Consider the following 8,902-nt stretch of genomic DNA (forward strand, 5'->3'; position numbering starts at 1 on the left):
GCATGGAGAGTCTGGGGGTGCTCCTGCCCGAACCCTGCTTCCCCTGCCCTGTGGCTCCCACGAGCGCTGCCCATCTCCATCCCTCGTGCCTGCTGGGCAGGGCTGGGGGCCACGGCTGGGCTTCCCTCTCTCTTGGAGCCCCTTCCCCCATTCTCTCTACACCTCTACACCCCACCCCCCACCCTGCTACCCCCCACCCTCCTACCCCCCACCTCCCTACTCCCTTCCCCTTCACTCCCCTCACCCCCCCTCACCCCCATCCCCACCCACCTCTGCCTGGGGCCGACCTGGATTCAGCGGATCCCAGGACTGGCTGCGACGGGCAGGGGGCGGTCTCGGAGAAGCCAGGTGCCAGTGGCCAGCCCCCAGCTGGGTCGCTTCCTCTGCGGCCAGTGTCTGATCGCCGCTGCGGGCACGAAGGGCGTGGCTATAGGCTGAGGAGGCTGAGAACTCACTGTCCCTGGAGTAGGAGCGGGGATGAGGGGGCAGCAGATCCCAGGGCCTGGGTGAGGTCTCGGCCCCTCCTTTGTGCTTCCTAAGCGAGTAAGGGTCACCTAGAGCCTGGTACCAATCAGAAACTGTACCACCCAAGAGGAGCATGGGCTTACATTGATAAAAAAGTATTTAGCTTACATATATTGTTTGCCAGATTATTTCATTGGTGGATTAACCCAAGAAGTCTTTCATTCTTAGTAGCGGGGTCCTTTTGCATCAGGGGGTCAGGAAAAACCTGTCCGCCATTTGTAAGGACAAGGACCAGAGTTAGGAGTTACAGTGGCCCCTTGGAGGCTCCTTTGACCTTTCCAAACATATGTATATAAGATACCCTCTGGAAAATAAAACGGGTTGCACTTCCCGGGATGAGTGGGAAGCATACTTTAATCAGCATTCAGAAGGGATACACACAAAAAGACCATGAAATCTAAAAGAGTTTTTCCAAGACACAGTTAACTAAATTATTAAAAGAAAATAAGCATTTAAATTAAAATCTTCAGGAGGCTGGGCATGCATGTTCCTATAGTCCCAGCAACTCAGGAGACTGAGGCGGGAGGATCACTGATCCTAGGAGCTCCAGTCCAGCCTGGGCTAAATATAGGAAGACACTGTCTCAAAAAATAACAATTAAATCACTTTAAATCTTCAGGAGAACGTTCACTCTAAAACTCATCATATGTCCCACCAGTAGAACTCTGACATTCCTATTCGCTCCTCTTTCCAGCCACCCAAAACAGCTGAACCTAAACTTAGACTGGCAACCCCTATGGTGGCCTTCCCTACCCCATCCCAATTCCTACACACCCCTTGCCAATACTCCCCAAATAGAATAGAGAATTTACTGATGGTGTCTTACACGGTCTGGTCCAGTTCTGAGTTCCTGTGATACAATAGCCAGACAATTTGCCAAGGTGACTTAGGACCCCTCAGCTTTGCTGAGAAATTCTTGACAGTCTATGCAAGTTATGTCCCAGAATTTTCAATTTCTATCAGTTGACACATTTGCTGGTGGGACCAGGAGGAGAGAGACACTGGGCAAAAATTGGCAGGATGGGAAAATCCTTCTGATGCTTTATTTATTTATTTAGATTTGGGGACTCACTATGCTGCTCAGGCCAGTTTTAAATTCCTGAGTTCAATGATCCTCCCACCTCAGCCCCCTGAGTAGCTGGCACTATAGGCACACACCACCATATTTTGCCTCTTCTGAGGATTTAAACCAAAATTTGCTTCAAGATATAGAAAAAGCCAAAGAATTGGTTAACATATTAATTAAAGCTATTCTCATGGCTTTTCCAAAGCCGGTAGATTGGAATAAAATTTGGGCTTGTGCTCAAATAGAAGGCAGACTAGTTCATGATTATTCCAACAAACTAGAAAGTAATATGTAAAGAAAGTTCTGGTCTCTCAAAAGAACAGACTGATGCCACTAAAGTAGCACTTAACTCCATGTTTGTCAATGGTCTCAATGAAGACTTAACCATTTTAGCTAAGAGAGCACAGAAAATTAACGAAGATATTCAGGACCTGAACTCAGGTTTGAATCAAGTGGACCTGATAGATATTTACAGAACTCTTCACCCTAAAACAACAGAATATATGTTCTTCTCATTGCCACATGGCATTTACTCTAAAATTGTGCACATAATCAGAAATAAAACACTCCTCAGCAAATGTGAAAGAACTAAAATCATAGCAAACAGTCTCTTAGACCATACTGCAATCAAATTAGAATTCAAGATTCAGAAATTTACTCAAAATCACACAACTACCTAGAAACTGAACAACCCGATCCTGAATGACTCTTGGGTGATTAATGAAATTAAGGCAGAAATCAAGAAGTTCTTTGAAACTAATAAGAACTAAGATATAATGTGCCAGAATCTCTGGAATAAAGCAGTGTCAAGAGGAAAATTTATAGCACTAAATGCCCACATCAAAAAGCTAGAAAGATCTCAAGCTAACAACCTAACATCACAACCTAGAAGAACAAACAAACCCCAAAGCTAGCAGAAGACAAGAAATAACCTAGGTCCAAGCTGGACTGAAGGAGACAGAAACACACACACAAAAAGCCTTCAGAAAAATCAATGGCTCCAGCAGTTGGTTTTTCAAAATTAAAGTAGACCACTAGCTAGACTAATAAAGAAGAAATGAATGAAGAGTCAAATAAATACAATCAGAAAGGATAAAAAGGATATCATCACTGACCCCACAGAAATACAACCACCAGAGAATGAATACTATAAATACCTTTATGTGGATAAACTAGAAAATCTAGAAGAAATGGATAAATTCCTGGACACATACTCCCAAGACTGAACCAGGAAGAAATTGAATCCCTGAATATACCAATAATGAATTCTAAAATTGAGGCAGTAATAAATAGCTTACTAATCAAAAAAATTCCGGGACCAGATGGAGTCACAGTTGAAGTCTACCAGAGGCACAAAGAAGAGCTGGTATCTTTTCTCCTGAAACTATTACAAACAGTTGAAAAGGAGGGACTCCTCTCTAATGCATTCTATGAGGCCATCATCATCCTGATACCAAAACCTAGCAGAGATACAAGAGAAAAAGAAAACTTCAGGTCAGTATCCTCAATGAACCTTGATGCAATAATCCTCAATAAAATACTGGCAGACTAAATCCAGCAGCACATCAAAAAGCTTATCCATCACAATTAAGTTGGCTTCATCCTCAGGAAGCATATACAAATCTATAATGTGATTCATCACATAAAGAGAACTAAAGACAAAAACCACATGACTATCTCAAGAAATGCAGAAAATGCCTTTGATAAAATTCAGCATCCCTTCACAATGAACTAGGTATTGAAGGAACACACCCCAACATAATAAGAGCCATATATGACAAACCCACAGCCAATATCATGCTGAGTGGGCAAAAACTGGAAGCATGCCACTGAAAACTGGCTCAAGACAAGGATACTCTCTTTCACCACTCCCATTCAACATAGTATTGGAAGTTCTGGCCAGGGCAATCAGGCAAGATAAAAAATAAAGCATGTTCAAATAGGAAGAGAGGAAGTCAAATTATCTTTGTTTGCAGCTGACATGATCCTATATCTAGAAATACCCACTAGATAATAGATATAATAGATATCAGCTTATTCTTAAGCTGATAAGCAAACTTCAGCAAAGTCTTGGGATACAAAATCAATGTGCAAAACTTACAGCCATTCCTGTACACCAAAAACAGGCAAGCAGAGAGCCAAATCAGGAATAAACTCCCATTTACGATTGCCACAAAAATAATAAAATACATAGTAATATAGCTAACAAGGGAAGTGAAGTACCCTTATTCAAGGAGAACTACAAATCACTGCTTTAAGAAATCAGAGATGGCACAAAGAAATGGAAAAAAAATCCATGCTCCTGGATAGGAAGAATCAATATCTAGAAAATGGTCCTATTGCCCAAATCAATATATAGATTCAATACTATTCCCATTACACTGCCATTGACATTTTTCACAGAATTATAAAAAACTATTTTAAAATTCATATGGAACCCAAAAAGAGCCCAAATAGCCAAGACGATCCTAAGCAAAAAGAACAAAGCTGAAGGGATCATGTTACCTGACTTCAAAGTATACTACAAGCCTACAGTAACCAAAACAGTATGGTACCAGTACAAGAACAGACACATAGACCAATGGAATAGAATAGAGAGCACAGAAATAAGACTGCACACCTACAATCATCTGATCTTTGACAAACCTGACCAAAACAAGCAATGGGAAAAGGATTCCCTGTTTAATAAACAGTGCTAGTAGAACTGGCTAGCCATCTGCAGACAATTCAAACTGGACCCTTTATTTACAAAGTAACTCAAGATGGATTAAAGACTTAAATGTAAAACTCCAAACTATAAAAACCTAGAAGAAAAATCTAGGCAATACCATTCAGAACGTAAGCACAGGCAATATTTCATTAAGAAGATGCCAAAAGCAATTATAACAAAACCAAAAATTGACAAATGGGATCTAATTAAACAAAAGAGCTTCTGCACAGCAAAAGAAACTACTGTCAGAGTGAACAGACAACCTACAGAATAGGAGAAAGTTTTTGCAATCTATCCGTCTGTAGTGTACCTCCTCATGGGTCACCTCAACTGGTGGGACCTCCTGGGACTTGAGTATGGTAGGTGTAGAAGCAAAGAGGAGTCCTGGGGTGGGTTCTGAGGAGAATGGAGATTGTCTTTCAAGGCAGCCACCCAGGGGAGCCATTACAGTTTATGCAAAGCAGGATTAATCTCTTCAGATGGAGCCACCTCCTGGCAAACAGACTCTTCAGACTTCGGGGTTCAATGTCCCTATGTTCATTCTTATATATCCTTTTTCCAGTTTTCAGGATTCCATTTCTTCTCCATCAATGCCTTCACTTTAACAGCATATACCCTGTGAGTCAGGAAATTCAATTTGTGTTGTAATTCAACCACTCACAGGATGAAATTCTGGACTTGGTTTTCAGCAATCTCAGCTCTATGGCTGCAGGAAGTAAGGGTTTATTTCAGGCAGACAAAGAAGCTTTCAGCTCATTTATGTGGCCCTTGAGCTGGGAATTTGAATCCCCGAGTTCATCCTTTTCTTTCCCCAATGCAATTAGAAGCAATCAGCAGATTTTATTTTATTTATTAGTTTGACAAAAATATTATAAGGCATTAAATATATGATCATCTAGTAACTTGCCTTTTATGAGTTTTTGATTAAGAGTATCTAATGGTGACATGTGTGTGTCTCTATTGCCATATCATGCCAGTGCTCTCTTTACTAATGGAAATAGAATAATTGGAGTCTTTAAACCTAATCTAATTAGAGAACCAATTCCGGAAACCTTAGAGCCAATTCAGAAAATTTATTCTTAAGATTTTGTTCCTGTAAAACAGTTCTTGGTACCAAACTCTGTATTAGCATTATTGAGAGAAATAGAATCATTATGATGTGTGTGTACATGTTACAGTCTTGAATCTGAAGGTAATCTGGAGGCAGAACCCCTTTCTCCTTGAGGGGACCTCAGTATTTTCTCTTTAGGCTTCCCACTGATTGGCTGAGGCCCACCCGTACTATGGAGGGTGGGATGTAATAGACTTTGTTCAAAGTCTCAAACCATCTTAATCACATCTAAAAAATACCTTCATGGCAACATCTAGACTGGTGTTTGATGAAGCAACTGGGCATGTTAGTCAGGGTTCTTTAGAAAAGCACAATAGGGTATGTGTGTATGTATGTTTGTTTGCGTGTCTATGATTTCTGTATGTGTGTGTGCATATGTATATTTACTTACTTAATATTTGTTTCCGTTTTGTTACTTATCTATTTATCTATTTACTTATTTGGAATTGGCTCATGCAATTATGGAGACTGGCGAGTCCCAATATCTGCATGGTGAGTTGGCAGGCTGGAGACCTAGAAGACCTGCTGGTGTAGTTCCATTCTGAGTCTTAAGGCTTGAGAACCAGAAGAGCCAATGGTATAGTTCCAGTCTACAGGCCAGCAGGCTCGATATCCTAAAACAGCCAATGTTTCCGTTTGAGTCCAAAGGCAGGGAAAAAAGAAAGCCACTGTCCCTCTTTGAAGGTCATTAGATAGCAGAAGTCCTCACTTGGGGGAGGGTCAGCCTTCTGGTTCAACTCAGGCCTCTCACTGATTGGATGGGGCCCACCCACATCAGGAAGGGCAATCTGCTTTACTCAGTCAACTGATTTAAATGTTTATCTCACCCAATAACACCCTTGCAGAAACACCCAGAATAGTGTTTGACCAAAGAAATGGGCACATTGGGACCCAGTTAAGTTGACGTATAAAATTAACCATCACAGGGCACTATAGTTTACTTGAGTTGACAGATGTAGCTATGATACTTGTTAAATCTCCAAGCAACATTGTGATTTGTCTGTTTTTTCTTTTAGTTCTCTCAGTTTTTATATTGTGTACTTTGAAGTTCTTTTATTAGGTATAAACATATTTATAATTATGATGCTTTCTGGAGAAATTAACCTGTTTTAAGATTATAATATTTCACCTTTTATCTCTTGAAATAACCAGCTGTTAATGCCCACTCTCCCCACTTCAGGATGAATAAAAATTTTTGATATGATTAAGTGTAAGATTACCTCTTAAAAATTCATTTTCTAGTTATCCCTGTGTTTTGTTTTTCATTTATGCCTCTGTTTTACTTTTCTTGCCATCTTTTGGATTAATCAAATATTTTTTAGTATTCCATTTTTATTATTCTATTGGATTTTTAGTTGTACTTTATTGTATTTTTTTAGTGGCTATGTTAGGGATTACAATACAATTTCTCAGTTTATCACAATCTATTTAGAGCTAAAATTGTACCACTTCACATTAAGAGCCTTTCAACAATAGAATTCCACTGATCCACCTTCCTTTTTGTCATTGTAGTGATGTATTTTATAGCTACCTATTCATAAACCCTATATGACGGATATAATCCTATAATTTGTGCCTTAAACTGTTTTCAAAAAAGTTAAGAAAAATGTAGTATTGAAAAATCTATCCTTACGTTTGCAATTTCTAATGCTCTTTCTTCATTCTTATGTATCCAAGTTGCTGTGTGTGATACGACTTCTCTTCAGCTCAAAAAACTTTTCTAGTTTTTTGTGTTTAGTGTAAATCTGCTGGCAATGAAATATCTTAGTTTTCACTTATTTAAATGTTTTTATTTCATCCTTGCTCTTGAGATAAAATTTCCTTGATAGAGAATTCTAGGTTTACACTTTTTAAAAATTTCAACATTTGAAGACATCATTCCCTCATAGTCTGGTATCCACTGTTTCTGATGAGAAGCCTGCTGTCATCTGTAGGGTGTTCTCTATGGTGTAACTTGCCTTTTCATTCCCTCTTGGAGCATTTAAGCTGTTCTTTTCCTTTTTTGGTTTTCAAAAGTCTTTCTGTGTTGTGCCTAAATATGGTTTTCTTCATATTTACCTTCTTTGGGTTTTACTGAGCATCTTGGGTCTATAAGGGTATTTCCCACTATATTTTGAGAATCTTTAGTCACTATTTTTTCAAAGATTTTTGCCATTAGTCCTTCCCCTGTGTCTAATTACAGATAGGTTTCATAATTTGTGAAATTAGTGCTTTCCTACCTGAGGCTCCGTTCACATTTGTCCAATCCATTCTTTTCTCTAATTTTCAGTTTGGACACTTTCTATGGATTTATCTTCAAGTTCACAAACCCTTCCTCCATAGTCTCCAACATGCTAATAAGCCATTTAGTAACGTTTCCTTCCAAACGCTCAACTTTAAAGTTCAAGGATTTCCTTTTTTAAAAAAATAATTTTTAGTGTACTGAAATTTCCCATCTGCTCACTCCTTATAAAAATATTTCAGTCCTTAAACTCAAAAGAGCTCCTTCAAAATCGGTGCTAATTCCAAGTTCTGGGTCCTCCCGTGTATTTTTATGGGTCCTTTCCTCCCTGGATTTTGGATACCATTGTCCAGCTTCTCAGGTCTAGTGGTTAATGACTGGATGCTGGACAGTAGGGATGCAATATTGGGTGGTTTCTGGATTATGTTTGTATTCATCTCCAGGACCTTGAGTTTTGTTCAGGCAGTCAGTTGAATTACTGGAGACTGTTTGTCTGGCTTTGTTCCTACTCTGATAGGTTGGGTTTAGTATGGCCTTGAGCTTAATCTTTTGCTGAGAGCTAGTCTTGACTCTTTCGTAGTTTCACTGAAATGCCAACGTGCTCATTAAGTCTCTCCTCTTTGAGTAGCCAGAAGTGCTTATATATCTCAGCAGTGCATTTCATCTGGTGCCATGATTTACATCTCAGCCCAAACAGGTGACCTCTGCTAGGCTCAGGAAGCCTCAGCCTGTGTAATTAGACTTGCTCTTGCTCAGTATTACATGGTGAAATCTGTGGTATAATACTATATATATATATATATCTGCTCTTTGTCCCCAGAACTTGACACAGTGCTCCTAAACTCTTGGAGTTTACTGAGTGACAGGAGTGTCTTGTGTAATTCGTAATGAGCCCCTTTTCATCACAGCTTATGCTAATGAGGTGACTTCCAGTGAAGCCTCAGCACGGGACTAGCTAGTAGAAAAGCCAAGTTGTTGGAGAGTTGGAACTTTCTCCCCTAATTTTCAACCTCCAGGAAAGGGATGAGGGGTGTTAGAGATTGAGCTCTATATAAATGCTTAAACAATGATATTCAGAGAGCTTCTGGGGTGATGAACAGACACCCTGGGCTGCTGAGTGGGCGGCATCCTGGAGAGACATGGAAGCTCCACACAACGCCCCTATACCTTGCCTTATGCATCTCTTCCATTTGGCTGTTCCTGAGCTGTACCTTTTAGAATAAACCAGTAAGTCTTAAGTAAAGTAGTTCCCTGAGTTCTGTGAGTCAT

The sequence above is a fragment of the Callithrix jacchus genome, chromosome 1 (assembly GCF_049354715.1).
Source record: "Callithrix jacchus isolate 240 chromosome 1, calJac240_pri, whole genome shotgun sequence".
Taxonomy (NCBI): domain Eukaryota; kingdom Metazoa; phylum Chordata; class Mammalia; order Primates; family Cebidae; genus Callithrix; species Callithrix jacchus.